We start from the raw sequence: 15,676 nt of genomic DNA, 5'->3' as shown, positions 1-15,676 counted from the left end.
GCATTTCATTCCATTGTGGAATGCTTGTTTGAGTTCATCTTGATGCCCTAATCATTGATGCAAGAGTTCTATGAAATGTTTACTGTCGCTACTTATCAGTTTAAGGTGATTTTTCATTTTTGCCACATTTGTTGTGTGCATCATATGGGCATGAGCTCTACATGTGTTTTGAGCTATGCCATGCCATCTTTACAGGGGTGCTTGCCATGTTTTTTTGTGATCAATGTGGTGACTAGCACAAGCATGCAAATTAGCCTTCGTGTTATTGCTGATTTCAGGGACTTAGGATTTTACTAAGTCATTTCCCTGCTGTTATTTTTATGCCATGTAAACATGATGCTACAGTGAGATCCATGCTTGTTTTGACTATCTTCAGTAAGGGTGTTTTGGACTTATGGTTATGCTCTATCCATCCATGCCCCTGTTTGCAATTATGGAGTGCCCTAGAATGTCTTAATCTTGCTCTACTTTTGCTATAAAATGTTCCTGGCAGATTGTTTACATGTTAATAAATTTTGCCATGGTTGTTGTAGTTGATCCATGCATGCTATAAACTTGTTCTTGCCATGGTTAGCTTCATGATCATGTCTTCTTGCTGGCAGTATGCTTATCTTGTCATGTAATGCCTTGTTGTGAGTGATTTGAGCTCGCAAAGATGCCTTCATAATTCTGTTTATGCCATGCTTAGTTTTCTGCTAAGTCTGAAACTGTTAATAAAACTTTCTATGTTTACATGGGTGCCATCATATCTTCTGTGCCTTTTTGGCTCATGATCAGTAAGGGACTTTTGTTCTATGCCTTGAGTAGATTCATGCCATGCCTTTGTTTTCTATGATCTATTCCTGTAGAATGTTGTTTGCTTGCTCTAAACATTGCTTCCTGATGTTAATTTCTGGCATGTTAGTATTTTCACTAAGTCTGTGAAGCTGATATCTTTTGCAGTTTTGCCATGCTTGTTTGAACTTGCTATTATGTGTTTTAGCCGTAGCTCAGTGTTCATGTTTTATCAAGCATCTTGAGTAGATCACTGCCATGTGCTTTGTTGCTATGTTGGAGTGCAGTAGCTTAGTTTCTTATTGCATTCTAGATGGCATCAGGCTGTTAATCGCAAAATTGTGCCATTCTCGTTTTGCTTGCCATTTGCAAACCGTGCATCCGATTCCGGTGATCTTTATATCGATTTCGACCGAAATCAACTCATCTTTCCAGCGGCACACTTAGTTTGCCAAGTTGATGCCTTGTTCAATCTTTCCCTTCCAGAGCATGCATATGCATTGCATATCACATCCCGCATGTCATGCCATGTTTTGCATCATGTTGCTTGTGCATTGCGTCGTGATTGATTGTTGGTCCTTTGCTTGTGTTCTTGCTTTGGGTAGAGCCGGGAGACAAGTACGTGATCGAGGAACCTGTTGAGTACGCTAACGAGGATCAAGCTTTCGTCAACTCTGAGAACTTTGCAGGCAAGATGACCATACCCTCGAAATCACTTCTATCTTTGCTTGCTAGTTGTTCGCTCTATTGCTATGCCGCGATACCTACCACTTGCTATATCATGCCTCCCATATTGCCATGTCAAGCCTCTAACCCACCTTTTCCTAGCAAACCATTGTTTGGCTATGTTACCGCTTTGCTCAACCCCTCTTATAGTGTTGCTAGTTGCAGGCGAAGATGGAGTTTGTTCCATGTTGGAACATGGATATTGATGGGATATCATCATTATATCTTATTTACTTTAATGCACCTATATACTTGGTAAAGGGTGGAAGTCTCGGCCTTATGCCTAGTATTTTGTTCCACTCTTGCCGCCCTAGTTTCCGTCATACCGGTGTTATGTTCCTTGATTTTGCGTTCCTTACGCGGTTGGGTGTTATGGGAACCACTTGACAATTCGCTTTGAATAAAACTCCTCCAGCAAGGCCCAACCTTGGTTTTACATTTGCCTAACAACCTATCACCTTACCTTGGGTTCTGCAGACTCAAGGGTCATCTTTATTTTAACCCCCTTGGGCCAGTGCTTGTCTAAGTGTTGGTCCGAACCTGTCAGCCGCCGGTGGCCACCAGGGGCAACTCTGGGCTGGCTAGACGGAAGTTTGGACAATCCGGTGTTGCCCTGAGAACAAGATATGTGCAGCTCCTATCAGGATGTCGGCACATCGGGCGGCTTTGCTGGTCTTGTTTTACCATTGTCGAAATGTCTTGTAACCGGGATTCCGAGTCTGATCGGGTCTTCCTAGGAGAAGGAATATCCTTCGTTGTCCGTGAGAGCTTGTGATGGGCTAAGTTGGGACACCCCTGCAGGGTTTGAACTTTCGAAAGTCGTGCCCGCAGCTATGGGCAGATGGGAATTTGTTAATATCCGGTTGTAGAAAACTTGGCACTTAACTTAATTAAAATGAATCAACCGCGTGTGTAGAAGTGATGGTCTCTTTTCGGCGGAGTCCGGGAAGAGAACATGGTCTCGTGTTATGCTTGAACGTAAGTAGCTTCAGGATCACTTCTTGATCACTATTAGCTTCTCGACCATGCTTTGCTTCTCTTCTCGCTCTCTTTTGCGTAAGTTAGCCACCATATATGCTAGTGCTTGCTGCAGCTCCACCTCACTACCCCTTTCCTACCTTTAAGCTTAAATAGTTTTGATTGCGAGGGTGTGAGATTGCTGAGTCCCCGTGACTCACAGATACTTCCAAACAGATGCAGGTGCCGATGGTGCCAGTGCAAGGGACGCTACCGAACTCAAGTGGGAGTTCGACGAGGATTCAGGTCGTTACTATGTTTCTTTTCCAGATGATCAGTAGAGGAGCCCAGTTGGGACAATCAGGGATCTAGCATTTGGGGTTGTCTTTCTTTACTTTGGTTCCATAGTTGGACCTTGATTGTATTCTGGATGATGTATGATATATTTATGTATTGTGTGAAGTGGCGATTGTAAGCCGACTCTTTATCCCTTTCTTATTCAGTACATGGGATGTGTAAATATTACTCCTCTTGTGACATGCCTACCATGCGGCTATGCCTCTAAGTCGTGCCCCGACACGTGGGATAAATGGCCGCATTGTGGGTGTTACACACTCCAAGCAATTTGCCCAAAGCAGCTACTAGGTAGAGAAAGAAGAGGAATTCTGACTCAGAGGATGAGGACTATGTGGCTGCTGAGGAGGAAGTGAGCTCCAAGAAGAAGGTTGTCAAAAAGGAGTTTCGCACAGCTGCATCCACAAAGCCTGGTTTGCACAAGAAGGCACCTGCTAAGAGGATTCCCATGTCAAAAGCCAGAGCCTCCACTCTTGAGACTTCTAAGTCAATTGAAGAGGCTGCTGGTGAAGGCAAGAAGAGGAAGGAGAGGGTCAAGAAGACTATGACCAAAGTCATTGGAAAATCTTCTATGATGGAAGATCCAAAGGAAGAAGAGGAAGATACTGCACCAGCATCAAAGACTCAAAAGCTGATGGGAGATGCCATCAAGTCAGGGGCTGCCCCTTCAAGGCCCAGGACTGCTCCCAAAGCCTCTGCTCCAGCTCCAAAGCCCAAGAGGAGCACAAGGAACATTTCTGCTGCTGAGAAGAACAAGGCCCCAGTGCATGAGATTGATGAAGAGGATGCTGAAGCCCAAGTGCCTAGGAAGCTCAAACCAAAAATTCCAGATCATGATGACAGCCATCCAGTGGCAGAAGACATGAACATCAGGAAAGATGCAGGTCTCAGACTTTGGAGACAGTATGATCCATATGCTTCAAGGAGAAGAACTGATGTGGACTATAGGTTCCATACCAAAGAGCTGCTGGATTTCTATGAAACCATATTGCTTGACAAGAAGCCCATTGTTTGTGATATGAAGTGGGCTGATTGGGAGTACATTGATGAGAATGAAGATCAATTTCCAGGAGTGCAAGAAAGTTTCAATTCTTGTGGAGTAGATGACTTTGTGGGCCAGAAACTCACTAAGTGGAATGATGAGCTCATTATGCAATTCTACTCCACTGCACACTTTTATCCTGATGGAAGAATAGTTTGGATGTCTGAGGGTACAAGGTACCAATCTACTGTTGATGAGTGGGCCAAATTGATCAATGCCCCTAAAGAGCATGAAGATGACTTGGATGTCTATGCCAAGAATAAGAAAGACCACAACTCAATGGCCAACATGTACAAGGAGATTCTAGACAAAGCTTTGGAAACTCATAAGCTTGGGTCTATACATTATTTGTTGTCTAGATTAACTACCATCAACACTATATTGAGGCATACTTTGTTGCCAAAATCTGGAGATCACAAAATGATCAAAGGCCATTCAATTAACTTGCTACAACTGCTTGATGTGCCCCAAAAGTTTAAAGTCATGAGCCTGATTGTGGAAACAATCAAGAGGACAACTACAGATCAGAAGAGATCTTGTGGGTATGCTCCACATATTCAGGTGCTCATCAACTCCAAGATGGGCACTGACACTTATCTTTTGGACAAGGAGCATCTACCCTTGAGACCAGATTTTGAGGACAACACGGTTTTCATGAATGAAGAAGATCCCACTTATGTGCAGGCACAAGAAAAGAGAGAGAAGGCAAAGGCTAAAAAAGTTGCAAAGATGCCAAGTGTTGAAGAGGCATCTCAAGTGTTCCTAAAGTCAAAACAAGATCAGCTTGCTTATCTGATTCAAGCAACTTTGAGGATTGAGAAGGGCTTGGCCACCCGGACTCAAAATCGGGAGAGCTTGGAGAGGATAATTGAGAGAAAGTTCTATGATCTTGATCTTAAAGTGACTGAGATACAGATAGCTATTGAGCAGCTCCAAGAAGAAGCTGAGGAGAGGAAAGGGTAGGCTACCATAGATGCCTTTCAGAGAGTGTCCAGAGGTTAGAGGTCTGCTGCAGTGCCCATGGCTGACACTAGAGCTACCACATCAGCACCAGCAGACACAACTTCAGTGCCACCTCCAGTTGCCAATCCACCAGCTCCAACAACTTCTACAGAGGCTTTCGTCCTTGGAGTCCTCTCAACACCACCTCTCGAAGATCAAGCCTAGAGAGACGCATAGCACTATGCATTTTCAAACTTATTGGTAACTTGTTGCCAAAGGAGGAGAAATGTATAGATTATAGGCTTCGAGAGAGAGTGTTTTGCTTCTTTTGTCTCTCTTGCTATTTGGTTGATACTTTTGTGTGCTTTCTTAATACTTTATGTCTATGTGTGTGAGATACTTGTATGATCATGTGTTTGATCATATCCTACTTTAATGCTTATGCTTGAATGATGTTATCTTTTATATATCTTGTATGACCATTCACTTTGCCTTGGTGATGAGTGCATGTTTTTAATTTCTATCATTTTGAGTGCTCCACCAAGATGTATGTGACATGGAAGAGTAACGCATGATCCTAATCGATTGTGCATTTGCATTGAAAAGCAAATTTTAAATAATGCACAAATTTAGGAGGAGCTCTTGCTTATCACATACTTCTCAAAGAGACGATGCATTTCAATCTTATTATCATTTGTCGAAGCTTTGATCTATATGTTGTCATCAATTACCAAAAAGGGGGAGATCAACTATGGGTGGTTTTGGTAATTCCTAACAACATATAGCTCAATGAACTAATACCATTTCAAGATGATCATTTCAGAAAGTTTAATGATTGGCATGGAATGGATTAGAAATGTGGACCCCTCAAAATGCTAAGGACACACATTGGCTCATGCTCAAGACTCTACATTTTCATTTTAGTGATCCAAGATCACATTGAGTCCATAGGAAAGCCAATACTATTAAAAGGGGATGAGGTGTTGCTTAATGGCTTGCTTGCTCAAAATGCTTAGTGATATGCTCCAAAAGCCCTCAACAACTTTCTCATATCCACATATGTCCCAAACCAAAAGTCAAACTCGGCCCCACCGATTTGATTTATCCGGCGCCACCGAGTTCTTTTGATATAGCCACTGCCAGAAACCCTAGTCTTTTCAGTCTCACCGATAGGGATCTCGGTCTCACCAAGATGGGATTGCAAACTCTCTATTTCCCTTCGTAACGTTTTGGTCCAACCGAGATGAGCGATCGGTCCCACCGAGTTCGCAATGCAAACTCTCTGTTTCCCTTTCGTAACATTTTGGTCTTACCGAAATGAGCGATTCGGTCCCACCGAGTTTGCCTGACCACCTCTCTGTTTGCCTATTACAGAAATCGGTCTCACCGAGTTTACGTGATCGGTCTCACCGAGATTAGTTATGCCCTAATGAGGGAGTCCTGGACTAAGGGGTCCTCGGGTGTCCGATCTATTGGATATGGGCCGAACTAATGGGCCGTAAAGATACAAAGACCGAAGACTCTACCCGTGTTCGGATAGGACTCTCCTTGGCGTGGAAGGCAAGCTTGGCAATCAATTATGAATATTCCTTTCTCTGTAACTGACCTTGTGTAACCCCAAACCCCTCCCGTGTCTATATAAACCGGTGGGCTATGTCCGTAGATAGATCCGAATAATCATAGCCAGGCTAGACTTTTAGGGTTTAGCCATTACGATCTCGTGGTAGATCAACTCATGTAATACTCATATTCATCAAGATCAATTAAGCAGGAAGTAGGGTATTACCTCCATAGAGAGGGCCCGAACCTGGGTAAACATTGTGTCCCCCGTCTCCTGTTACCATCGATCCTAGACGCACAGTTCGAGACCCCCTACCCGAGATCCGCCGGTTTTGACACCGACATTGGTGCTTTCATTGAGAGTTCCACTGTGCCATCCTCAAAAGGTTTGATGGCTCCTTCAATCATCTACAATGATGTTGTCCAAGGAGAAGTCTTCCTCCCCGGACAGATCTTCGTGTTTGGCGGCTTCCCACTGCGGGCCAACTCGCTTGGCCATCTGGAGCAGATTGAAAGCTACGCCCCTGGCCACCAGGTAAGATTTGGAAGCTTGAACTACGTCGCAGATATCCATGGAGACTTGATCTTCGACGGATTCGAGACCACGACAGCCGCTCCCTGCCACCACGATGAACATGACCTAAATCTGTCATCGTTCCATACGCAGGAGATAGTACCTATAGCTGCTCCAGCCATAGATCCGGAGTAGATCGCGCCATCCGAAGACGGGAAGCTCAACCCCGCCGCGGAAGCCACGGTCTCAGCGGCGTTGAAGCCGCACACAGACTTAACTTCAAGTGACACCTATGTCACCGGAACTACGGGCCCGTCTCAGGCTACAGGTTCCGAACTATGCGTGTCCGTGCATATCGAGCACGATCGGTCATCGATTGCTGAATTCAGCACCACAGACATCTTCCGGCATTCGCCTCTTGGCGATGTGCTAAAATCGTTAAGAACACTATCCTTAGCGGGGGGCTCATAGCCGAACTGTATCCGGTTCGAACTAGAGATTGATAACGGAGAATTTTGCTTCCCACCCACCACCCACTTCATACACACTGTTGAAGACTTAACCGACACGCTCGACTACAACTCCGGAGACATCGACGGTATGGACGACGATGCCGATGAGGAACCGGGCCAAGACCTGCCATCTACTGAATGCTGGACAGCCACCTCTTCCTACGACGTATACATGGTGGATACACCTAAGAGAACTAACGACAACAAGAAAGCAGATCCAGTTGAGGACAAACCTCCTGTGATACAACCAAAACGCCGGCATCAGCGGCGCCGCTCTAAGTCACGTCATGGAATAGACAGCGATACGGGCACAGGGGAAAATAACACTTCGGAAGGTGCCGAAGACAACAAAGACCCCGTCGATGCAGCTGTTGTACAAAACGAACGAGAAGACGGGCAAGTTAGCCCTGATGGACAGACCGCGCACGAAGACTCGGAGGACAGTAATTATCTTCCGCTTTCCGAGGATGAGGCGAGCTTCGGCACTGCGGATTTCATAGTGCCTGAGGAACCTCTTGCGCAGGAGTGCTTCAAGCGCCAGCTAATAGCCACTGCAAGGAGCCTGAAAAAGAAGTAGCAGCAGCTTCAAGCTAACCAAGATCTGCTCAATGATAGATGGACTGATGTCCTAGCAGCCGAAGAACACGACCTCAATCGCCCAGCCAAAAGCTACCCGAAGCGCAAATTACCGCCTCAGTTCGACGACGAGGCGCAGGAGCACATACCATCATCACGCAATGCGGCTGACCGACCACTCCATGGTTAGGATAAAGCGGCAACTCAAGCCGAACACCAGCCAGCCCCGCCTCATCATAAAGGTAGAGGAAAAATAGCTCGAGGTCATCCATATGACCTTCAACAAGACCTGGACAACAGAACAGGACATACCGGATCGATCTACGGATCATGAGGACGTGTCCTGACACGCAACGACAACTATCTAGTCGGATGCAACAAGCCTAGTCATTCCTGGGCCGAAAACCGCAGACCGATTCCATCGGAGCTACGTTGCGATGTGGCCCAACATAGAGGCGCTGCACAACCCCTTTGCTTCAGAGACGAAGTAATGGAGCATGAATTCCCAGATGGGTTTAAACCCATAAATATCGAATCATATGATGGAACAACTGATCCCGCAGTATGGATTGAAGATTTCCTTCTCCATATCCACATGGCCCGCGGTGATGACCTCCATGCCATCAAATACCTCCCATTAAAACTCAAAGGTCCAGCTCGGCACTGGTTAAACAGTCTGCCCGAGAATTCTATTGGCAGCTGGGAGGATTTGGAAGATGCCTTCCGCGACAACTTCCAAGGCACATATGTCCGGCTACCAGACGCCGATGACTTAAGCCATATAGTTCAACAGTCCGGAGAATCAGCTAGGAAGCTCTGCACTAGGTTCTTAGTTAAAAAGAACCAAATCATCGACTGCCCGGACGCAGAAGCCCTAGCAGCCTTCAAACACAGCGTATGGGACGAGTGGCTTGTTCGCCATATCGGTCAAGAAAAACCAAAATCCATGTAAGCCCTTACCGCTCTGATGACCCGCTTTTGCGCGGGAGAAGACAGCTGGCTGGCTCGTAGAAGCAACAACGCCAACGATCCGGGCACGTCCGAAGTCCGAAACGGCAATGGAAAACCTCGACGCAGCAAACGCAAACGTCACAATGACAACGAAAGAATGCGCGACACAGCGGTCAACGCTAGATTCAGCGGCCCCAAACATGGTCAATGGAAAAAGCCATTCAAGGCAAACAGAGACGAGTGAGGGAGTCCTGGACTAAGGGGTCCTCGGGTGTCCGGCCTATTAGCCATGGGCCGGACTGATGGGTTGTGAAGATACGAAGACCGAAGACTGCACCCGTGTCCGGATGGGACTCTCCTTGGCGTGGAAGGCAAGCTTGGCGACCGGATATGTAGATTCCTTTCTTTGTAACCGACCTTGTGTAACCCTAGATCCTCCCGGTGTCTATATAAACCGGAGGACTTAGTCCGGATGGGGGATACTCATTATCATAGACATACAAGCTAGACCTCTAGGGTTTGGCCATTACGATCTCGAGGTAGATCAACTCTTGTAATACTCATATTCATCAATATCAATCAAGCAGGACGTAGGGTATTACCTCCATAGAGAGGGCCCGAACCTGGGTAAACATCGTGTCCCTTGTCTCCTGTTACCATCAACCTTAGACGCACAGTTCGGGACCCCCTACCCGAGATTCGCCGGTTTTGACATCGACAACGAGCCATCCACCTTAGACAAGATATTGGATCGACCCTGCCAGATTCATGGCAACCCCGATAAGCCATCCAATCATACCAACAGAAGCTGTTGGGTCTTCAAACAGGTCGGCAGGCTCAACACCAAACATAAGGGAAAAATACCACCCAATGATAGCGTTGACGAAGAGATTCACCAACCAAATACCGGGGGTCAGAAGCAATTTCCCCCTGAGGTAAAAACGGTGAACATGGTATACATGACACACGCCCCTACAGAGGAGCATGAGACATACTCCCTCCGGACTGAGGATCATACTACGTTCCCTCCAGTCGGAGTACAAGTCGGCCTTATTAAACCGCATACCTTGTCGGCCATTAAGCCGCCGGTCTCCATTCAGCAGGATCGACCAATTATGGAGCTGAACTAGTAGTCCGGCCTCCGCCGTCCACCTCATACACCTGTGAAATCTATACCGCACATACATAACTATGCACTTAAAATACCATGGGCATCGGCGAAGGCATAATACGGACGGGCCTACAAGTACTTCTATAACCCCCTTCTTTTCAATTCTTTTCTGACCACTTTTTCTTTTTTTTCATTATACTTTATCATAGGTGAATCGTAGGCTAGTCATCTCACCGACTCCATCGGAGTTCCGGTTTGTACATTCATCCAAAAGTTACTCCCTTCAAGGAGCCCCTTCATCGAGGAAAGGCGGCGCAGACGTGCGGTAGGAGGTCCAAAACAACTTTTTTAGACCGTACTCTCTATTTTGCGAGCCTGTAAAGTGCCTTCTACCCCAGCCGTCAACCCTTGGCATGTCAAATAGCCAGGGTCGTGGTGTTATTATATACAAAACAATGATTGGCATGTCATTCAAGTTCTAGTGAATATAATCTATATTCACTTTTCTCTAAAAAACTATATTTTGCTCCTTGTGTTATTTCACACGCCCCGCCAGGGGCTCGATATGGGAACAAACTAAATTGCCAATAAGTCTGAACAGCTTTATAGCATACTTCGGCGTCGCGAGTTTGGCCTTATATGCATCATCTCCGAATCATGTCTTGGGTCAATAGTTGGGTTGCCCGGCTCTTGTGCTTGCTACCTTGCATTCTGCTCTATCGGCTAAGGTAGTAAAGGGAGAACTACTGTGATTGTGCCCTGGTTTACCCAGGCGAGCACCTCAGTAGAGAAAGCCGAAAACTGACTGTCATGATGCGGCAAGAGCTGGTCAACCACTCGACGACTTATCGAAATCTTTCGTGATTCCCTCCGTATTACACGAAGGACCTTTCTTTAGGTCGTACATGTGAACGCACCACATTGGGATAACAGCGTACATACCAAGGTTTATATCGTAGACCCACCATAAAACTCCTATGGCTAAGTGAAAGTGTTAACGCCCTATAGTCCAGTTTCCTCGTTCACCGCATTGACACCTCCATTCATGGACCAAGACGTTGGGTTAAGAGTGATCATATGCTTTTCTGAACACCCCCGTATTTTCTACATGGGGGCTGAAGCCGACGACTGGAAAACTTTCAGATTATGCAAACAACGGCCGCACAGGAGGAACCAAAAACTTTTAAGCAAAAATCATAATATTATCATCATACTATCTTTTATAATTCAATACATTTCATTCAAATATCATATCTTTCGAGCACTGACCCTCTATCAAGCAGGCACCATCTAAGACGTCCTTGAAATAGTGTTCGGGTGCGTGATGGTCCTTACCCTTGGGGGACTCCTCGTGGCAACGTTAGTGGCCTTCATCTTGGCCCAGTATGTTTTGACACGGGCAAAAGCCATCTGTGCACCTTCAATGCATGTTGAACACTTAACGGCATCGATACGCGGCACCGCATCCACAAGCCTCTGCACCAAACCAAAGTAACTATTTGGAATGGGCTTCGTAGGCCACAGCCGGACTATGACGTCCTTCATGGTGGAACCTGATATCCTCTGGAGCTTGGCCCACTGGGCCATCTGTTCATTTAGTAACAACCGACGCTTTGGCGTGCCGAACTATGACCAAAAAAGCTTCTCCGTGGCACACCCTTCCTGCACTTGGTAAAATTGCGACGCATTGGAGGCACTCTTCAGCAGGTCTAAAAAGGGGTCCGGAGAACTCCACATTTGGTTAAGCGGGGAATACTTCGGATCACCGAACTTTTTCTGCAATAAGAAAGGCTTACCAGCCGCTATCTCCCCAGCTTGCTGGATCTCTTCCCGAGCCGCTTTAGACTCAGACCGTGCTTCTTTCGCTTCTTGTAAGGCCTTGTCGAGATCAGCCATTCCGGCCTTGTTATCCTTCTCAAGGAATTCGCACCGGACGGTGGTCTCCTCCAGCTTGCGCGCCATGGTAGTAATTCTTTCCTCACATTGGCGCCGAATAGCCTATTTGGTTTTTAACGATTCAGCCGCCTTATGGGCAGCTAGATTACTCATTCGGGTTTGTTCCTTGACAAGGACAAGCTTAGCCCGAAGGGCCTCCACCGCAGCAGCACCATCTGTAGTTACGCATGTCTCAGTATACAATTCCAGCTTCATGCTCATGTTATCATGCATAAATATACTGGCTGTCCCAAAAACATACCTTGCGCCTCGTCAAGACGCTTGTTGATCAGCGTGATGTCATTAGCCGCCTCATCAATCTTCCGCTGCAGATCTGCAACCTTCGCGGATCGGGCAGTTGCAGGGGAAGTAATAGCATGTGTTCCAAGTAGTCATATTATTTCCTGGATAAATATTTTTGATCCTCTAATTTCCTCCCTTGGGTAGCCTATCAGAGTCTCAGGGGCTACTATCTATACATAGGAGTATTTTGTGAATAAAACACAATTGAAAGCATTACAACACAAACCTCGAAACCTCTTAGCAGGCTTGTGAAGGCTTCATTCAATCCACTTTTCACGGATAGGACCTTTTTAACCACCGTACCCATCAAGGTGTGATGGTCTTCGGAGACAGACGCCTGTCGCAGCATGTTCGTCAATATATCCGGCATTTCCGGGTCTCCGGAAGCAGTCGTAGCAGCACGGACTCCCTTCAAAGGGATCCGTTCATTCGCCCTTAGAGTTGTCTCCAGCTGAAAGCCGGACAGTCCGGGGCCTTTATTGTTGGTCCCCGGACCCTGGGCTATCGAAGTATCATCTTCGGTTCGTGTTTTCGTCACCCCTCGTATCACTTGCGGATCAGGAGAGACCCTCCGGGACGACACCTCGAGGTCATTCGCCTTATTGGGCGAGGAGACTGGTGGAGGCGTCTCGCTTTCCATCATCTCTGGGAGAAGGTCTCCCGAGGAAGATGATTGTTGAGAAAGATTGTGCGCCGAGCTGCCAAAAACATACATTTTAGATGTTACCCTGGTCATAGGGGAGGAACGGGGTATGTGTAAAACACTCTTGTTTGCTTATGATTTAGGTTTGGCCTCGCTGGAGGACTGCATGATAATGTCATCCTTCAAGCCCGAGCCGCCCGACAGGGGCATCTTGCCTCGCTTGGGAGCCTTTTCTTCCCAATCTTCAAAGACGGCTCTTTTCTTACCATAGGGGGAATGAATGTTGGCTTCCCCTTTACTTTTGCTTTCGGGCGATGGGATTTTCATCTCCCCGGACATGGTGTCTAAAATATCTTCGGGATGGAGGCCTTCTTTGGTCCTCCCACTCCCAATCTTGTCCTCCTTCGCAGAAATCTGGTATGGTGCCGGGGCCAGCATCCTTGTTAATACGGGATCCGCTGAGGCTTCGAGAAGGGGGGCCGAACACCTAATTAGTTCCTCTTTCTTTATCCAGCCCTGAAAGAAGACATTTTGCTTGGTAACATATCACGATATACTTAACTACAAAGTGTTCGAAAGACAAGTGCTTACCGGGGTGTACGGACGGTTGCAGTCAAGGACGACGTCTTCTGAGGTGTCCGGACAAAGTTTTCGTTTCCCAAAAAACATCTTCCACATCCCTTTGCTTAGCACCGAAGAAGTGTTGGAGGGTTCGTGGCCCTTCTAGATTAAACTCCCACATGCGGAGAGGCCTACGCTGGCATGGCAGGATTCAGCGGATCAACATTACTTGAATCACGTTGACAAGATTGATGTCCCTCTCGAGGAGGGTTCGGATGCGCGACTCTGTAGAGTCCGCACTTCATCAACTGATCCCCAGTCTAGCCCCTTATTGACCCATGATGCAAGCTGTAATGGAGGGCCGGAACGGAACACAGGTGTAGCTGCCCACTTGGTGCTACGGGGTTCCGTAACATAAAACCCCTCTCGCTGCCATTGATTGGAAGCTTCGGTGAAAGAGACTTTTGGCCAGGGAGTGTTGGTAAGCTGGCTTACTACAGCACCGCCGCACTCCACTTGTTCCCCATCGACTACCTTTGGTTTCACACCAAAGGTCTCGAGCCATAAGCCGAAGTGTGGGGGGATTCGGAGGAAGGCCTCACACGTGACAATAAACGCCGAGACGTGAAGGAAAGAATCCGGAGCTAGATCATGAAAATCTAGTCCGTAATAAAACATTAGCCCTCGGACAAAGGGGTGCAGAGCGAACCCTAGCCCTCAAAGGAAGTGAGAGATAAATACAACCCTCTCGCAAGATCTGGGGGTCGAAATAACCTGTCCTTGAGCAGGGAGCCTATGGTGGATCTCCATGGTCAGGTATCTGGCCGCCCGAAGCTTTGCAATATCCTCCTCTATGACGGAGGAAGCCACCCATCGACCTTGAGGGCTGGGTCCAGACATGATGGGGAAGCTGGAAGCGATGAAGTTGAAACTTGGGTGCTAGAACTCGAGGTTGGAAAGGTTAAGGAGAGGCTCGGCGTAAAAGGACGGCCCTTGGTTCCTTTATAAAGGCCGTGGGTATTGAACGCCTCCTCCTAAGCCTAAAAGCCTACCTATTTCCAAGGAATCTTTCCAGTGGAATGGTTGGGTTACCCACGCTCGTATTAATGAGGATCCCGCAATAAGGGTACATGATCTCTACTTCGACCGAACCTGCCAATAAAAACCGCGCCTCAAAACATGGAACAGGAAACGGTTCGAAATAACAACCAGACAGACGTGATGTCATCTTGTAAAAAAGTTATCAGCAGATGGGACTCGTGAAATATTATATTCCCTGCAGTCATGTGTGGTATTTGTGTTGCAAATCTAGACACCTTTGTTTTATCCGAAGACTATCTTGGAGTATTCGAAAAGTGGAACCCACCTTGCAATGCCGAAGACTATCTGCGCGCTGGACACATCGTCATTGAAGCCTGGTTCAGGGGCTACTGAGGGAGTCCTGGACTAAGGGGTCCTCGGGTGTCCGATCTATTGGATATGGGCTGGACTGATGGGTCGTAAATATACAAAGATCAAAGACTCTACCCATGTCCAAATAGGACTGTCCTTGGCGTGCAAGGCAAGCTTGGCGATCAATTATGAAGATTCCTTTCTCTATAACCGACCTTGTGTAACCCTAGATCCCTCATGTGTCTATATAAATTGGAGGGCTAGGTCCGTAGATAGATCCGAATAATCATAGCCAGGCTAGACTTTTAGGGTTTAGCCATTACGATCTCGTGGTAGATCAACTCTTGTAATACTCATATTCATCAAGATCAATCAAGCAAGAAGTAGGGTATTACCTCCATAGAGAGGGCCCGAACCTGGGCAAACATTGTGTCCCCCGTCTCCTGTTACCATCGATCCTAGGCGAACAGTTTGGGACCCCCTACCCGAGATCCGCCGGTTTTGACACCGACACCTAACCCTAATGCAATCGGTCCCACCGAGTTGACATGTCGGTCCCACCGAAAATCCTAACGTTCACATTTTGAACTAAATCGGTCTGATCGAGTTTTATGATATGGTCCCACCGAGTTTGGTAAATTGTGTGTAACTGTTAGATTTTGTGTGGAGGCTATATATACCCCTCCACCCACTCTTCATTCGTGGAGAGAGCCATCAGAACGTGCCTACACTTCCAGCATACATTATCTGAGAGAGAACCACCTACTCATGTGTTCATACTAAGATATTCCATTCCAACCACAAGAATCCTGATCTCTAGCCT

Source organism: Triticum urartu, chromosome 7, assembly GCF_003073215.2.
Source record: "Triticum urartu cultivar G1812 chromosome 7, Tu2.1, whole genome shotgun sequence".
In the NCBI taxonomy this organism is placed as follows: Eukaryota; Viridiplantae; Streptophyta; class Magnoliopsida; order Poales; family Poaceae; genus Triticum; species Triticum urartu.
Note: the sequence above shows the minus strand (reverse complement) of the source record.